Source organism: Bacillus rossius, chromosome 1, assembly GCF_032445375.1.
Source record: "Bacillus rossius redtenbacheri isolate Brsri chromosome 1, Brsri_v3, whole genome shotgun sequence".
Lineage (NCBI taxonomy): Eukaryota > Metazoa > Arthropoda > Insecta > Phasmatodea > Bacillidae > Bacillus > Bacillus rossius.
The window spans coordinates 87,412,821-87,430,298 of NC_086330.1; the positions used below are offsets into that span (position 1 = coordinate 87,412,821).

At 48.5% G+C, this 17,478-nt stretch overlaps 1 protein-coding gene across 4 annotated transcripts in view; it reads left to right on the plus strand.

The window, feature by feature from the left end:
- Positions 1 to 15,007: 15,007 nt before the first annotated feature.
- The window catches only part of LOC134539281 (protein lifeguard 1-like), a 55,094-nt gene continuing 52,623 nt past the window's right edge, over positions 15,008 to 17,478 (plus strand). The window contains exon 1 of one of the 4 annotated variants that reach the window (XM_063381143.1): positions 15,008 to 15,027. The gene's annotated coding sequence lies outside the window, so the exon portion shown is untranslated. Of the gene's footprint in view, positions 15,028 to 15,164; positions 15,189 to 15,401; positions 15,502 to 17,478 lie in introns of those variants that run through there. The other 3 variants (XM_063381153.1, XM_063381121.1, XM_063381132.1) reach the window with 3 other exon arrangements.

Below are 17,478 nucleotides of genomic sequence, written 5' to 3' on the forward strand. Positions count from 1 at the left end.
GTCGGGGTTAGGTTGGTCATTGGCAAGATATTGTCCGCCACAAGAGGAAGGATGTTGGGTGGGGGGCACGGAGGTGTGTCTGGTGGTCTATCATTCGGGGGTCCCACCCCTGCTGGGGCCGGGTTAGGTGAAGTGAACGTTGTGTAGCCTTTGTGGCATCTGTGCGGGCTAGCTACGTCCGGTTCGGGCGAGCCCAGAGTCAGGCTCGGAGGTGTGTCTGGTGGCTTATCATTCGGGGGTACCGCCCCTGTTGGAGCCGGGTCGTTTACTGCGAGATGCAAGTCGTCTCGGTGCACCTTGGCTGGTCGCCCACTGGAGGTGCGCACGGTGTATGTAGATGGCCCGGTTCACGACAGAATTTGGCGGGGTTCAGTCTACTTGGGGGCCAGCCCCGTGCAGAAGTTATTCTTTCCAGAAGACAAATGGTGTTGCCGCACATACACCCACTGACCGGGTTCAAGCTGTGCTGGAGGGCGGGTGGACAGCGTTGTCTTTTGAGCCAGGAACTGTGTCTGTTTTACGCGTGCCTGCTCCCTCATGGCTGCGATTTCCTCCCCCCATAGGTCCTCGGTAGCCGCCGCGGCCACCCGACACTCTCCAGGGAGGGCCAGGTTCTGCCCAAGGAGTAGTTCGGCTGGAGAATGGCCCGTGACCACATTGGTGCATCGGCGCAGACAATACAATAATTTGGGCAGGTGTATGTCCCACTTTGAATGGTCCTCCCCGAGACGGAGGCGGAGCTGAACCTTTATCTCCTGGTTCCTCCGCTCCGTGGGATTCGCCTGAGGGTGGTATGTAGGAGTGGTATGGTGGAAAATCCCCCACCGGCAGCATCTGGCTCGCCAGCGCCCCCCGGTGAACTGCCATCCATTGTCTGTTAGCAGTACCTTCGGGAAGCCGAATCGTGGGTAAACTTCCGTTTCTAGGAGGGACAAGATGGTGCCTGACCTGACGTTGGAGACTGGGAAGGCTTCGACCCAGCGGGTGAAAAGATTGGTAACGACAACTAAAAATCTTTTCCCGCGTGACGTGCGGGGGTACGGTCCCATGATGTCTAAGGCTAGTGTGTAAAAGGGTTCATTTGGTCTGCGGGGCTGCTGCTGCTCTACCCCGTCGGCCCGCCGCGACTTGCGCTGCTGACACAGCTGGCGCCTCCGCACGTAGTCGCGGACGTTCCTGGCAACACCGGGCCAGTGGAATTCCCGACTTAGCGCCCCTCGCGTTTGCTTCGCGCCCGGGTGGCCGGCCAGGTCGTGATCGTGGTAGAAGTTTAGGACAGCTGAACGGGCAGCCACGGGTACGTACGTTCTCCAGGCCTCCATGTTCCCTAGTACCCGTGTCAGCAGCTTCCCGTCCACACATCTGTGGTACGGCTGCACCTGTTCCCCGCACCTGGCCACCCACCCCCTTACTGACTCATCGTCGTGCTGCACTTCCAGCACGACACGATGTAGGGCTGTGAGCATGTCCGGGAGAGACGTGTCTGGATCTGTGTTGGAAACGGCAGCGTACAGAACTGCGGGTTCGCCTGTCCCCGGAGTGTGCGCGGGGTGTCCTACAGGTGGTAGCAGCTCCTCCCTGCTGCCCTCGTCGTGATACTCGGTGTTAGGATCGGGGTTTCGTGATAGTTCGTCAGCCAGTTGATTTTCGCGCCCTGGAACGTGTTCGACGTGGAAGTCAAAGCTTTGGAGTGTCAGGGCCCATCGCGTAAATTTCGACTTCCGGCCCTGTACCGAGTCGAGCAACTTGAGACACTGGCTATCAGTACGCAGGGTAAATGGCCTACCCTCCAGGTGGTGTCTGTAGTGCCCTACCGCCCACACGACCGCGAGGCACTCCTGCTCATTGACGTGATAGTGTCGCGCCGCTGGGCTGAACTTGGCGCTCGTGTATTCCACTACGCACCGTTCCCCCTCCGGACCTAGTTGGTACAGAACCGCCCCCATCCCTTCCTGACTGGCGTCCGTCTGCAGGAACACGTGCTCCTCGCACCGAGGCGGGCGAGGGTGTGGCACTCCCGGAACAAGCGCTTCACGTCAGCCAGCGCGCGGTCCGCCTCGTCCGTCGACCTGAACATGTTCTTGGGGGAGAGAAGGGCTGTCATCGGTGCCGTGACAGTGGCGAAGTGGGGGATGAAGCCCCTCAGCCAATTGAGTAGGCCTATGAGTTGCTGTAATTGTTTGCGGGTACGTGGTGCGGTCTTGGATTCAATCAGGTCAAGTTGCGCTGGTAGGGGTCGATATCCTTCCACGCTCACAATGTGACGCAGATACTCTAGTTCTGATGCGCCGATGTGACATTTGTGGGGCGCGCAGTTCAGCCCATGTCTGGCCAGCTATTCGAGGACCATGGCAAGATGCTGCACATGCTCCTCCCATGTCCGCGACCAGACAATCACATCGTCCAGGTAGGTCGCGGCAAACATGCCCACGAACCCATCCAGGACACGGATCATCATGGTCTGGAAGGTCGCGGGGGTGCCATCAGCCCGAATGGCATGGCGCAGAACTGAAACCTGCGGCCATCGGGAGCGGTGAAGGCTGTCTTGGGCCTGTCCTCCGGGCATACTGGGACTTGCCAATATCCTGACTTAAGGTCTAATGATGTGAAGACGCGGGTGTCCCCCAGTCCTGCCAGAGCAGAGAGGTGGGGGTGCTGGTATGGTGACGGAATTGATGGGTTTCAAGTTGACGCAAAACCTGAGCGAGCCATCCTTTTTCTTCGCCATCACCACTAGACAGTTGTAGGGCGACTCGCTCGGCTCAATTACCCCGTCACGTAACATTTCTGCTATTTGTACCTGTATGGCCTCACGTTCTTTGGGTCCGAAACTAAAAGGTTTTACAAATTTAGTTTCATGAGGCCGGGTAGGATCCGTGTGCTGCGTCACCGTGGTGCGGCGTAACATGTCCGCGGCCGCGAACACCTGGGGGTGCTGTGGTAGAACCTCGTTGAACCGGTCCACGTGTTCTGCAGGTACCTCATTGCGCAATTCCCCTACGGTGATGGCTGGCGCGGTCACGAGTGGCCTGTCCCCGCCGATGCTGTACACCGTCCTGCGACTCGCACGTCCCACGTGTACCTTACCGTCTCTTACGTCGATGGACGCGTCCTCCTGGACGAGCTACGGGAGCCCCAGGATGAGGTCATCCCTCAACTCCCGCAGCACCAGGGTAGTGGTCTGACTGATCATATCTCTTATGGTGATCGTTACCTGAGCGCGCCCAGACGTGAGCGCACGGGTCCCACGAGTGGACAGGAAGACGTCCTCCTCCCCCGGCTCCAGCTCCGCCTTAGGTACCAGGTGTGCGGCGATGTAGGAGTGGCTCGCCGCGGTGTCTACCAGGGCGTCGACAGGTCGCCCGTTGACCAGGACCGGCACACGGATCAGGCCCCCCGCGTTGTCACCTGCTTGTCCCAGCCGGTTTGGTGTTGCCGTCCGCGTGGTGTGGTGGCGACCCGGGGCGGGGCGGCAACACGTATTGCGTGGCACCACCGCCTGACGTGACAGGTGGCGGTGGTGCGTGGCCGCGCCCCGCAGGTGGTGCCGGAGTCGCCGGGTGCGCCGACATGTCAGCGTGGTGCGGCGGCGACCCGGGGTGGGGTGGTGACACATGGTGCGTGGCACCACCGCCTGACGTGACAGGTGGCGGTGGTGCATGGCCGCGCCTCGCAGGTGGTGCCGGAGTCACCGAGTGCGCAGATGTATCAGCGTGGTGTGGCGGCGGCCTGGGGCAGGGCGGCGACATGTGGTGCGTGGCACCACCGCCTGATGTGACAGGTGGCGGTGGTGCGTGGCCGCACTTCGCAGATGCTGGAGTCGCCGGGTGCGCCGACGTGTCAGCGTGGTGCGGCGGCCACCCGGGGTGGGGTGGTAACACGTGGTGCGTGGCACGACCGCCTGACGTGACAGGTGGCGGTGGTGTTCGGTGTCCTACGTGCCAGTTCTATGGAATCACACGTTCAGGCAGGCGTGCTGTTGCTGTCAGGGGAGTGCGTCCCTGCACCTCGCCCGCCAGTGTAGCGCTCCGAAGTGCCAGAACTCTATAAGGCACCACCACCCGCCTGTCTTCTGGTGCTATGTGCTGTTGTCGCGCCGTCCCCTGTTGCCGAGCTCTTGTGGTGAGCGGCTGCGGTAGCGGCTGCACGTCCCGCTCAATTTCCTTGGCCAGTTGCACGAAGTCCTCCAGGTCACGTCTGATGGCGCCCCTCAGATGTGGGTGCAGCTCCCACCTCATCAATTCGACCACCTGTCCAAGACCCTCGATTAGGTTTCCAGTGGTAAGACGGCGATGAAGTCGAACTTTGGCTCGTCTGAATGACTCGACTTCCTCGTCATCACCTTGCGGGGTACACCAGAGGGAGCGCTGGCACTGCGCTCGTGCCCGCACGTCGTCGAACTGGCTCTCCAGCCGAGAGGTGAAGTCGCCTTTCCCGACCATGTCCCACCAGTCACGGGCGGCTCCTCTGAGCTGTTCACTCACTCGCTCCGTCCACTCGTTCAGTGGAACGCCGTGACGGGCCAAAAGGTCGCGGCAATGACGGCCGAATGTTCGTGGGTCCTCGTGTTCCTGTCCGACGAACTCGGGGAGCCTAATTCCGGCACCTGCACGAGCTGGGCCGGCCATGACCGCTACGTGCGTCTGCGCGGTCGGCTCACTCTCACATGCCTGGCACCTAAAGAGTCCATTATGAAAGACCAGGAATTTCCGCGCGACGGTACAGGTTCGGTGGCGTAGTGTGCCACACTGATAGCAGGTGGCTAATTCGGCAGGCTGTCCGCGGCACTGCGCGGCTCCGCACTCGCCTACTCGTACATTCGGTTTCTGCGGCTCCTGTTTTGCGGTCTGGTCACTATCGTCCCCGGGACGTCCTGCAGCGTCTGTTTCCACGGTGTGCTTTACCGCCCGTAAGCACATCTCCCATGGGTCGTCCCCGTTCATGTTGACGTGTGACCTGTCACGCGTTCGCGGCAGACTGTCCGGACGACGGATCAGGACGTCGATGACAGGGTGCGAGCAGGTAGGGAGGACCACCTCCCCTCATCCCCGAGTCAGTGTCCCATGCTCGCACGCCTCCTGTCTCGCGGAAGCCCGGTGATGCGTGCGCGGCTGTGTGCCTGTGTCTTCTGTGACGTCACTCTGCGCCGAGCAGCTGTCCCACGGTTGTGGCGCGCCGTTCCCGCGATACCGAGTCGTAACCGATCGCGGTGAGATGCCGTGTAACCGATCCCGGCCGTATCTCACGGTGCCGACGTTATCGCGTCGCGGCGAAACCGATCCTCTTGTCTCCCGTCGCTATCTCGCCGCGCCGTCTCCCGTCGCTATCTCGCGGCGCCGTATCCCGTGACCTGGCGCGCAAGCTTCCGCTGCCGCCTTGGCGTGAGACTGTCATGTTGGAGTTATGAAAATAAAATTAAAATGTTTTTAAATACAAATGTTCCTTATTGAATAGTCCCGAAATGATATAAAAGTCACAAAAACTAAATGCCACTTGCCGGCTTTAGAACTCACTCGTGTTAATTAATTATGACGTACTTTGCAGTTTAAAATACGTTCAGAAGTTCGTTTTTTAAAAGCCACACTAGTTGCGCGCCAAATGACGCCACTCCCGCTGCCTGTTTAAGTTTTTAATTAAATATTAGCGTTGGAAAGTATCTCAGGGGTTTTAACGGGGGTTCGGCCTCGTGGCTGCAGGCAGGAGCGCGTCGTGGTTCGGATCCTACCTGGGCTGTTCAGGCCACCCAGGACGCGTTGTAAATGATTGGTAAACAAATTACAGGACACTGCACTTTATTCAGTATTGATACACTTATTGGTCCCGGTACTGGCCGCGTCCGTTGTCGGACCACTGTGACACGCGTATCTCTGAACGTAAACGACGCGCACGACCAGGATAGGTTGCAACGTAATATCGACAAGCTGAAACGGTGAGTACACGTCCCTATGAAGGATTTGGCGGATAGTCGAGGAACTTATGTTGCTACGACTTAGGCTGACACGGAAACACGAAGAGAAATCCCTATGTTCAGGAATGTTTGCAATCTAGCCTGCGACGAAATATTAATGTCTCTAAAATTACATAGATACGCCAGCTGGAGACGTACACGTTAAAGTCTCTTGGTATTGAAAGTTATTCAGTTAAAAAAACACGTTACAAATTACACGTTTAAGATGGTGAAAATTAAAAGGCGAAAGTTAGTCAGTAGCATTCAACACTCGTTACAAAGAGCCTACGGTAATAACAATTAGTTGGCTATAAAGCCGAAACTGCGTAACACTATACGCTGTCCTTAAACTGGACATGGAATTACGTAAAAAATGAGAAAACTCCCTGTCGGGATAAGAATTAATAAGTTACGAGTCGCACGAAATATCGTGCGACTGGGGTGGGGTCGGCGCCGAGCTAGTTAAAGGATTTTAAAAGACTTACACTATTGCTGATATGGAGATGAAGCTTGAAAGTTGATGGCCCGACGTTCGCGGAGCGCCCGAACCCTTCGAGCACCCGACGGTAACTGAGCGCGAGACCGCCCTGCGGCCTCGCGCCTAACCACGTGGAACGAGGGAAAACCGTCCTGGCCAGTTCTGGACTTAAAGACAAGTTACACAATATATGCTTATAAGACAATTAGACATAATTTCCCTTACATGAATCCTCTTTTAAATTGTTATTAATTTAGTTGTTTTATTTGACAAAATAATTATACAATTAATTAGGCGCATTGCCACACCCGGCCGGGCTCTGACGTCGCTTTGGTGTTCGTCGCGGCGCACTTTCACACACTCCGCGGTCATCACGCTCGGGCGTGTTCGATGCACTTAGGAGCAAGTGTTGTTGTGGCATAACGACCTTTGCGGACCAGAGGGAGCACCGGCGGTTGGCGTCAATTTAATTAAGTATATTATAAAAGCCCGAAGGTAATAACTGAATTATTTTATTAAATTGGTTTAAGCAAATGCTATTAAAACATAAATATTTGGGAACCTATAAGCCTATATTTGTGTGATTTTTAAATAAAGATTACATTAAAGGGACTAACCCATAAATTGGCATTCATGTTCTACAGTCAACGACTATATAGCGGTGACGTCGTCCGACCTAAGGCCACCCTAAAGCCCGACCTGCAACCGCCAGTATTCACCCCCGCTAACGGAACGCGCCCCTAGCCATGGCCCACCCGAGTCAGGCGAGCCACCAGCAACCAAGGTAGAACCCGGCCCCCCCCCCCCCCCAAAATAAACAGACCGTCATTACAACCAACCACGTTAAAAAACAAACATAGATTATTAAACAGTGTTACGTATTAATTTGAAGTTGGTTAACGGAAGTGCGATGTAGGAGTGCCCGGGCACTCACGTGTGTAATTACGGCAATACGTGTGTGAGTGTTCCCCTGGTGGCCTTTTGCCTGAATTAGTCAATCAGACCTTATGACATAATTATTCAAACCTTGTGTTGCGCCATTACCCCCACCAGAGCAATCCGGCAAGAGACGAACAGTCGCTGGTGTGACGTAAAATTTAAATATAATAATTCTTAAATATAATAACTTCAATTTGTAGAAGGGACGAGTGGTCTTGATTCAGCTTTAATAATTAACGTAAGAATTTAACGCCCTTAAATTCTCTTACTAACACGTCACAGTAAAAACTAACGTAATGAGGTCAACCCTGGCGCGAGGGCCACCGAGCCTTGGCCGGACACCATGACATGACGGCAGTACAGCGCGACTCGTGGACCGGGGCGGACGCACGTCCCACGGAGAGACATCATCCTTTGTCCACACCGAGTTCACTTCTGGTAAATATAGTCATTCTTAAAACCCCTTTTTAATAATCTCTCCATGTGTACCCGGTCCAGTTCTTTCGGTCCAGGACCTAATACGGCCGCATAAATCTAAAACCCCCCCCTGCACCACACTTGGTCCGCGGGGTAGGTTCATTATCCGGTACGGGCCGTCTCCCGAGGACAGAACTTTGGTTAAACTCAGTCGCTCCGGCACTGACACTCCCCGTAAGGGAACTTTTGAGCGAATTTAGCTGCGGTCCGCGCTCCACTGCCGTGGACGCGAGCACCGCCTCGATACGCAGATTTACGGGATTGGCCGCCTCCAATCACCCTCACCCCTCGTTGAGCAGCCAGGCTCAGAAACGCCTAGGGACACGATAATACGGAATAATTAGTGACTTTGTAACATTCTTTGTAAACTTGTGCAACATACCCTCGTGTAACATTTTCTTTTGTAAACTTGTGCAATGCGCCTATCCACGTAACATTCATAATCTTGTGTAACGCATCCTCGTGTAACATTTCTTTTGTAAACTTGTGCAACGCGTCTCTCCACGTAACATTCATAAACTTGCGTAACGCACCCCCGTGCGACATTTCTTTTGTAAACCTGTGCCACGTTTATTAATTGACTTTCAGACTTAGTTGCGTGTAATTGTGTAGTTTTTTGTATCTTGTGACGTCACCTGTTGTACGACGTGGCGTGTAACCAACAAAGTTACACCAAAGCCACCGTCTACTGAATAAATGATGCACGTCATTTATTACATCATTTCAGCGTATGTTTCTTTAAACCTGCTATCCCCAACCACCGCCGAGTAGGGAATTCCTTAAACCCACGCAACACCGCCGACGGTCCTAGTGGGCCACGCAGGGCAATCGCCCCCACGACCCAACTACCGACTAGCACCAGAGCTAGTCTGGCGCCCACCCGGACTCATTACATTTGCAACAGCCACTCCCGCTAGGAACCGCACCGGGACTCGAGCCCGAGACCCCGGACGACGGCACATGTGTTAACAGTGTTTCCAGTTTATTTAGTAGCATACCAACTCAGGCTTAGTACCCGTCCCTCGGCTTATGTGAATAAAACCACGCCTGCCCAAACATTTGTTTTATTTAGTAGTTCGGCATCCAATCTACTTAGGAATCAACTACCTATGCAGAGAAGGGAGCGCTCAAGTATGTCGTTAGTTAGAAGGATCTTCACCAAAAGTTGCAGCCACAGAGCTTACCGTAGTGAAACACATTGGGGCCGACGATCCACACCAACACTTTGGTTAGACATCAGGGTTTAAATTATTGTAAATTACTTACACATCACTAAGTTCAACCCGGTTCTGAGTCACGGGACTGCCGGCCGTTGGAATTATAGAATTTAATTCTTGTTGGGGTGTGTAAAGTGTCATAATATGGAATGAGGCGTGGGCCGGACAAAATTATTAGCTTTTCGGCCATTCATTTTACTGTTGATAATGTATATTCCCACTTACATAAATGATCATTTTTACAGTTATTTTAACTTAAAATTTAATTTCTCTCTAGGGCCAGTATTCCAAGACACAAAAATAAGGGTTTAGGTTTTAAATATGCTACACCTGTACCCTAACCATATTCCTAGTGCTCGATAGGATATGGCCAGTCCCTTAATTTTAGGCAACTGATTTGGTTGTCTTATTTATTGCTGTTCTGCTGCCCAAATTCCGCGCATTTTTTAGTTGTTTGAACATTATCTGTCACCATTAACTGGTACCGGTACCTATATAAAATTTTGTGTGATGGTTGGGGACGTACAAGCATGTTGGTATTCCAAATGTAACCTAATGATAGCGAAACTATTCTGGAATTCATTTTGTACACTAAATGATCATGAAAAAAACAATCGCAATTTTGAAAGTACTGTCATGTCCACCAGTTTGGCCTCGGCTGGTATGATAGCACAAGCCCCAAGTGCGCCACCCATCCTACATAATCTATGGGGAGGAAAGTTAGTTCGCCACCCGCCACTAAATGGCAGACAAAGGGGAATGTAAATTAAGGAAACTTTGTCTACCTGCCCAGCCTAATTCAGGACAAATATGTAAATACCCAGTGTGGTATCAAGAAGCCTTTAAATTATACAAGTGAATGTAAATATCATTGTAATTCGAATATGTATGCACAGGAAGGGTACAGATGTGCCCTCCCTGATGAATATGTACATGCATTGTATATTTACTCTGGCTGAGCTAAGCCAGGCAGAGAACACACTTCCATCACAGTTACCGAGTCGTGAGCATCGTCGGAGTGCAGCCCTGCCTCCTCTCTGCGCATCGCTTCGATTCTTTAGCTCGCGGACACAAGAGTGACAGCCGGCCTGAGGGAGGTTATAAATCCCGAAAGGCCACCTCGAGCTTAGCCCGTTTGGGTCAGCGGCGAGTCCTCTTACAGCGTAATAGATTTACAACACTTTCTTCAGACTGTCCCTAAAGAACACCGAACACAGGACGCACCCGTGGCTTCCTGCCCCTCCCGCGACCGGGCCTTAGGGCCGGCCCTGAGGGGGGTTAGTGGAATGAATGAGCAGGGACTCTCAGCCCAGTCCATGCCAATCAAACAAACACCCGGCGCAGTCTATCCTGGCGGCAGCTTTCAGCCAGTACGGCATGGAACTCTGACTCTACTCACCTCCCAGGACACCACAGAAACAAACATGGACACAGCAACCTATCCCGATTCAGACTGTGAATCTGTTGCCTCCAGGTCCTCTGTTACCTTCATCACTGTCCCTGCGGAGTTGTACGCGGCATACTTGCGAGACATAGCAAAGAAGGAAAGGGAGCACCCCGAGACAACTCCTGAATGGCAGCAGCAGCACAAACGTCAACGAAAAATCCCGCAGGCGACCACGCCTCAGCCAATAGCGGTTTCGAACCGCTACGAGCCGCTCGCTGACACAGCGGGCCCCTCCACCATCCCCTCGACAGGGTCAGCTCCTGATTCCGCACACTCAATCAACCAGACCACGCGTGAGCCCGCGACAGCTGTAGCATCCGCACAGGACAGGACGACACAAGGCCCCCATGGCACACAGGGAGCTGCAGCACACCCTGACACCCCGCGCGCCAGAAAAGTGAACAAACACGCTCTGAGGCTGGTTGTTCCTGACACTAGCCTCTACAATCAGCTCGTCACTCGCGTGCGAGCCTTGGCCCCTGGCGGCGCACAACTAGCCCTTGTGCGGGAGGGGCTCCAGATCGCATGCGAGCACGAGCAGGCATACCATCTGGTCAAGCAGTATCTCGACTCTGCCCCTGTGCCATACTACACCTTCAGCACAGCCTCAGAGCTGCCACAAAAGGTAGTTATCAAGATGCCTAAGCAAACTCCCACAACAGCCATCAAAGAGGACCTCGAGGCGCGCGGGTACTCAGTCCTCGATGTCTACCAATTCAAGGCACGAGTCACTGACCCTGTTGACCCAACGCACTCCTGGGAGGAACCCCTGCCCCGATTCTGTGTGACAGCGAGTAAGAACGACACACTGCCGCCTCTCACGAAACTGTCAGTCATCAACATGACGAAAGTCGTCATCACACAGTACCGAAAACGAGCCACTGACGTCGCACAGTGCAAAAACTGCTGGCAATTTTCACACACAAAAAACTTCTGCCGCCTGGCAACTCGATGTCAACACTGCGCCGGGCCCCACACCCACGCCGCCTGTCCAAACATCGACAAAAACCCCAACTGTGCAAATTGCAAGGGGAAAGGCATTCACGAGGGCAATTCTAAACTTTGCCCTATATATCTCCAGCAAGTCCAGGCCAGACAGGATCTCGCAACTGCACGAGCTGAAAAAATTAAGCAAACTGTCCCTCAGGTCACGCCAGCCAGCTTTCCGTCACTCACGGCAGCTCCACCTGCAAAACCATTTCGGCCCACATTTTCTTTCGCACAGGCGGCCAGCAATAGCACAACAACTGGCAACTCCTCAGCCCGCCCCACCACAGGACCATCCTCTCGTGACGACTGTACTGGCATTCCATCCGCGCTATCCGACCTACAGGCTCTCCTAAAATTCCTTCGCGAAACTAACTTCGCCTCATTCATGACGCACCTCAAACCATACATGCTCCTCGCCAATACAGTCTCAGATCCCTCTATGAAAACCCTCCTGCTCGTTCAGGCCCTGACGTCCTTCACGGGCTGCGAATAAGGTCGCAAATGCCATGACAATACCATAACTACCTGTCCCCAAGCCACGGGAATCCAGCATCGCGTGTTAAATTCACAGTAAACACCGCGGCCAGCCCGCAGAGCGGACTGCGCTGTGATTGGCTAGAGCCAAATACCAGCAGCCAACCAGAGCGAAGCACCGACTTCGCCACTATCAGCCAGTTTTTTCACCACAATACTCGCGGTATTTTCTCGTACCAACACATACATTACCAAATAAATTCATACATAACCAGAAAATAAAAATTAAAAATTAAACTAATATTACTTAAATTACGCAAAAGTTAAATTTTAAATCTAAACACAGAAAAACTGAGCAAAAAATTGGCCAGTGCCAATTTCCCTACTCAACGAACGAAGCACCGACTTCGTCACAGCAATGCCTTAACATTAATTCAAGCCAACACTAATTAATTAATGCATTAATTAATTAATTAATTAATTAAATTTACCTAATCATTGTATTATATCTTTGGAGACCAGGACGCATTCCCCGATCACCGACTAGCTTGCAATAACACTTTCGGCTTAATGTTTAAATTCACCATTCAATATTTAATAAAGACCCATGACCATTCTAAATTACCGACCGTCTTAGGGCAAATGCGCAGGGGGGGGTAAACCTGCGTTCGACCTCATCCTCAGTGGGCAGAGGGGGGTAGAAAACCAAAAGGAAACCCGGGGGAAAGATGGCAACATTTTTCCCCTGTTCGAAGACCAGCTGGGAGTGTGCTCGCTTCCAGCCAACATCACAACTTGTCAAGAGGGGGAGGGGGTTCATTCCTTCTACCCCCTCAAAAATATGTATGATGACAAAAAGGGAGGACAAGAGCCCCTAAAAAGGCTTGTACCTCCCCCGCGCTGAGGGGCTTCGCCCCAGTGATGAACAAGCGGCAGGCGGAGAAAGCTTTTCCCAGTAATTCTGGGTAAATAAAATTGGCAAGATTACGTGAGCAGTATTATTATTTAGGTGGCGACCTCTCTGGAGGTCCGCTCCTCCTTCTTACTTTTCCCTGCTCCTGGGTAGCGACCTGTAATCGGGGACCGCTCCCGCTTCCCCCCCCCCCCTCCGCCGTTCTCTCCCTGCTCTTGGGCAGCGACCCCTGCTTGGGGACCGCTCCCGCTCCTCCCCTCTTCCCGACCTTCCCCTGCGCTTGGGCAGCGACTAGGGATGCAACATCGCTCTTAAAAACATCGATATCACGAACATCGATGTTCAAACGAAAAAGCATCGATGTCAAAAAACATCGTTCTGACAACCGATACATCGATGTTTTAATCGATGTTTTTAAATATCAGGAAAAACATGCCAAAATGATTTAAACTATAGTATGTAGCCAAAAACCATACCTACTACAGATTCCTGATCACAATATCCACAACCTATTTACAATTGTGTCTCGTGCAGAACAAAAACATGTATTAAAAGCAAATTTTGCTACCAAAAACTTAAAAATCCGCATGAACTACTTGACCAGCTCTCAGTAAACTTCAAAGAGTTGTGGACAAATTTAAATGACTACAACTTCACAACATTACCAGAAGTAAAGGTAAAGGTAAACGTTTAAAGGGCACGTCCGTAATTTAAATGTATGTAAAGCTGGCCGTCTGTTCGGGGTTTATGTGTGTCAGTGAGGCGGGATGATAAGCGCGATGCTCGCTGGTGCTTCTAGTGCAGTGTCTCCTCTGGACTGACGCGCGGTCTTCTCGTCGTCACAGGATAACTGAGAGAACTGACATTATATGGCCAAGAAATGAAGATAAAAGTGTACTGCACTGCCCTTAAGTGGTTTCAAGATTCTGTATCGGTTGTTTTATGCCTAAAAATTACTCCGAAAACATGCCTTTTAGCCAATTTCACTCTACTAAAAACACAGTTTAAAAACTTAATCCGAATTCAAAAGTACATTTTGGCATTCAGCGAACACTTAAATGCGTTTTGTAAACAGACCCCACTCGGATATCTTGAGTAGTTTTCAAATCACGTTGGTTTAACCTGAAGCTCTGCGCACCGTGTGTGCCCGGGCAGACTGCAGCCTTAAGACACAGGCTTACTTAAAATAAAATTACCCTTGTTTTTTTTATGTTTTTAGTTATAATTTCATGGATATATTGTAAATAGTACAGATCATGAGAGATCTATTTATCCAAAAACCATTGCGATACGACATTTAGTTTTCAAGAAACATTTTTTTTTTTTAAATTTTCGATACTTATAAAACTTACATTTTTAAGTATAATAAAAAGTAGGTAAATGCTAAACCATTTTGGTTGGCATTTTTACCATTTTTTCCCCATATTTTAAGATGTCCAAAATCATTTAAAAAATAACTTTTTTTTACACAAGTTATTTTTAACTGAAAAAAAAAAGGGTAAAGACATAAAGTGTATGTGCAGGTTTAAAATGTAACATTAATTTTCTCGATAGAGCTAGCGAGACCGTATCGGTACCAATCAATAGCTTGTGTGTACAACAAGCTATGAAATTGTCCATAAAGTCTCGCTGCTTTTTCCCTATTCTTTTCAAAATTTTAAAGAAAATTCTTATGTAAACACGTTTTTTTAACGGTATTCATTTTTTCCAAATGATTTTACACATTTTAAAGTACTGGAAAAAATTTATACTGAAATTAACCAAATAGTTCAGTATTTACAACATTTATGATACCTACTTAAAAATTTAGGTTTTTACAGTAAGTATAATAGACAGTTAAAAAAATTGTATATTTAAAACTAAATGTCGTATCGTAATGTTTTTTTATATATTCAATAAATATTCTTGAAATGATAGCCAACATATTATAAAAAACTAGGACAATTTTAATGATGAACGATGTCGATGTTTTTGGACTTTTTCGTCGATGCATCGGCGATGTATCGCTCTTCAAAACATCGATGCTAACATCGATGTTTCATGAACGATACATCGATGTTTTCAAAACATCGATGTATCGTTTGCATCCCTAGCAGCGACCCCTGTTCGGGGACCGCTCCTGCTCCTCCCCTCTGCCTGGGACAAGTCAGTACTTTATAAAATTAAAATTACAACTTTATTCGCACAATAATTTTGATGTCTGTATGATATTTGGCGTAGCAAATGTTTGGATGGTTGCCAAATCTCCGCTAGAATGCATTGAAATCAGTTTCTAGCAAGGAGCATCGTTTCTAGCTTCGTGCAGGGTATAATTATTATTTAAAACGTTTGCTTTTTCGTTACCTAACTATAATTAGATTTAGACACATTCTGGAATAAGGTCATGCTGAGTTACGTTACGGTTGTATCCAACAAGGTTTTAATTATACGCTAACTAGAATGACTTGGAATCCCGCCCTTGAGGTATTATTCTATAGTAAAAAGTAAATAGTTCTAGAACATTCATGACCAAAATTTTTAATGTTAAAAGATGGCGAAGTTGGTCATACTGTAATCTTTGGAGTTTGCGCAACAGTCTCGTGAGTTGTGACGTTTGTAATATTCTGTGTTTGGAAACTTGTGAGTATGGGTAACTCTTACTTTGTTATTTTTATTAGAAACTATATTATTTTATAGAGGATAATTTTGTGTTTGGTGTCATATGTTGGGGGAGATTATATTTTAAATTTAAGATTCGGAAGCATTTTAATCCAGGGTAGTACGTTTTGTGTGTGGAATGTTATTGATTTTTTATCCTAGGTAGTTTGTGGCGATGATCAGCTTGCTTTTTAGCATCGCTTGGTTCTTATTATTTGTGTGATTTTATAGCCTTGCTTAGTGCAAATTTATTTTACTGACAAGACTTAATTACCAAGTGTATCCGTGTGGAAATATCTCATGCGCTGCAATACTCGCATAGTAGTTTCCTAATGACTTAATCACAATGTTACGACAAACACTACACTACAAACCCAATTAAGCGTCGTACATCTTCCATCACGACACTTAATAATGTTTGGTCTCAATATCACAACACTAGCTGCAGTACCCAGCGTTGCTCAGGCTGAACAGAGGGTGAAGGGGAACTGTTTAGAGATCAGATGTAGTTAGTGTTTGTCTTCTTAATTTGAATGTCAAGTGTGCAAAATAAATTATATCACTTTCAGATCCCGACAGACGTTCTGCCAGTTTATAGTTATTTACCTGGTCTGTATATAATCTAGACTCTATAAAGCAATATAGAAAAAAAAAACTGAAAAATAAGGGATTACTAATATTGAAAAGATTCCATTATCTAGCTAATGCTCGGCATGCAGTGCAATGCCTCATTCAGTTTTGTTTTGTAATATGTTTGAAGTAGTTACACATATACAAATAATCTATCCATGTCTCCAAATATATATTTATCTCTATCTACATCTATAGTCCTATACATCTATGTATCTCTCTATCTGTATTTATCTCTTTATATCTACATATATACCTCACACTATCTCTATGTATTCTATATGAGGGTACTGATAGCTTCGTTGTTAATATCACATGGGTTTTTTTTTACTTGTATGGGAAAATTAAGAATGATAAGGCATCTAGTCCGTGGCAACAATGTTAATAGGCAATAGGAAATAAACTTCTTGCCGCCTGCGGCATTGTCAACACACACTTCGTACGTGTACTGCATGTTGTATCTAACCCCCTCCAACGCATTTGATTCTAAATTGGACTTTTAGTAAGGATCCCTAATGTTATTGATAATATAATATAGCATATAGCCTTCCTCGATAAATGTACTATCCAACACTGAAAGAATTTTTCAAATCGGACCAGTGGTTCCTGAGATTAGCACGTTCAAACAAACAAACAAACTTTTCAGCTTTATAATATTAGTATAGATTAACACGACCAACAGTAATTATAACCTTCAGCAAGTCTTCTCAAGCCAAATGCGTCCATAAAATGCAGTATAGAATGCACTAAACAGTGTGGGCCCAGTTAAGTGTATAAAAATCAAATAACATTTAGTCATATATTGCACAAAGTGAGATTGTTAGTTTGAGATACAAGGAAGCAAGCTATGGATATGTTAAGGGCTAGAAAATAATTCTGCTGTTAACTATGCTGAAAATTAAAAATAAACACAAACAGTTGAAGGGACACAAAATGTGAAAGTGGGTAAATATGTATTGTACGGATTAGCGCCAAAAAAAAATCGTACAAATATGAAATAACTTTCATTATATGCTCTTTTACGTCCTCTTTTCAAAACCGCCTGCGGAGATTAAAAATTCCAATTACTTTTGGAGATATCGCCGTTCTTATTTTGCAATACAAGCCCTATGTAATCATTCAACAGACGCCATTTTATATTTTGCCGTGTGTGCGTGAATGCCTAAATAACAGAAATTTTCCATTAGGTAAGATTAGTTACATGATAAATACTTCAAAATAAACGGAAATTAAAAATAATATCAATTAATTTTACTTGTATAGTTTTAAGTATTTATAATGTATTAACTGGCCTGACCTAACAAAACGGGACAAAGGTGGATTAGGTCA